Source organism: Sinocyclocheilus grahami, unplaced genomic scaffold (genome assembly GCF_001515645.1).
Source record: "Sinocyclocheilus grahami isolate Dianchi unplaced genomic scaffold, SAMN03320097.WGS_v1.1 scaffold940.1, whole genome shotgun sequence".
Classification (NCBI taxonomy): Eukaryota; Metazoa; Chordata; class Actinopteri; order Cypriniformes; family Cyprinidae; genus Sinocyclocheilus; species Sinocyclocheilus grahami.
This window is the reverse complement of record NW_015506119.1, coordinates 449,780-451,212: the sequence shown is the minus strand read 5'-3', so window position 1 is coordinate 451,212 and position 1,433 is coordinate 449,780. Positions and strand designations below refer to the sequence as shown.

The following is a 1,433-nucleotide window of genomic DNA, read 5'->3' as shown; positions in this document are numbered from 1 at the left end:
GGTGTTCCGTTACAAAATTGAAGTAGTTAAATAACTTCTTTTTTTTTTTACATTAAACTAAAAACAGCTCTAAACACAAATTCCAGGAATAGTCCCGTACAACTGTTCACAGCACAGTATCAAATAACTAGCAACACATCTAGCAGTATCAAGGTTCTCAAATGACTAAATACACAACACCTTTGTACAATACATGTGAATTCAACTCAAAAATAAACCCTAACATGCTTTTTTCTCCTTTATAGAAAGCCATGCAACATCAAGCGGCATGGAGATCACAGTCAAGGAACTCTACAGGTCCGAGGGAAAAGACTGCAAAGCTCCCAGTCAGATTTTTTACTCTGATGTTAACAAGTGTTTTTAGTTTCTTCTAATGGTGTCAACTGTATCTTCCTGAACAAGTGTTGCCTTGCATCCTGCTGGGGTTTGTTTCATGGTGCCTCTGTTCCCACATAGCTGTTTTCACTTTTCCGGCCTGTACAGGCTGCCGGGAATGTGTTATTAAACACAGACAGTGGCAAAACATGTCTTCACTCTGTAAAAACAACACAGAAGCTGTGTCTGAAGTAACATACCGTACAGTATATACCATGGCAGAGATTTAATGCCACATCGGCAGCAGCTGTATATATTGTATACAAGAGTCCTAATCACAAAAATAATATCTGTTTATTAGATTAATTACATTTGTTGCTTCCTGTGCACAACTGACAGAAGAAGATGCAATGAAGTTTAAGGTTTATGCAACTTTTAATTTACAGAAAATCACAAAGTATCTGTGTACTGATAAAAAATAATGCTCCATCTGCTTTATAAATAAAGTATTTTTCTTTACTGTACATATTCTATATACTGCACAAAGCAGCTTCAAGAGAGATTTTACATTTATTATTTCCGACTTTTACAAGGTACTGTGACTGCCAACCTGAAAATTTACAATGAATCATCTAGACACTATTTAAGAGCTCTTCAGTCTCTGTTTTTTAACTCAACCACCTTTTAAAATGTGAAGCAGGCTACACTGCAAATATTCTCTGTTGCATTGTAGTGAAATCACATAATACAATGCAAACAAATGTGTCCTTTTCCTTAAAGGAATTTTAACTTCCATCCATCAAAAATAAATAAATTTAAGCAATGGCTTAATGATGTTTTTTTGTTTTTTTTTATTAAAAACATGCAGCTTTTCACCTTACAAGACATTGATTGATGAACTGGAGACGTGGATTAATTGTGGATTACTGTAAAGTTTTTATCAGCTGTTTGGACTCTCATTCTGACGGCACCCATTCACTGCAGAGGATTGGTGAGCAAGTGACATAATGCTAATTTTCTCCAAATCTTTTTTGATGAATAAACAAACTCTTCCTCTTGAATGGCCTGAGGGTGAGTACATTTTCAGCAAATTTTCATTTGGGGTTAATTGTTCCTTT

The 1,433-nt window shown here is 35.1% G+C and overlaps 1 long non-coding RNA gene across 1 annotated transcript in view; it reads right to left on the bottom strand.

The window, feature by feature from the left end:
• Nucleotides 1-382: 382 nt before the first annotated feature.
• LOC107564499 (uncharacterized) overlaps nucleotides 383-1,433 on the bottom strand; it is a 13,778-nt gene continuing 12,727 nt past the window's right edge. The window contains exon 3 of the long non-coding RNA XR_001606239.1: nucleotides 383-535. This is a non-coding gene — a long non-coding RNA (uncharacterized lncRNA). The remainder of the gene's footprint in view (nucleotides 536-1,433) is intronic.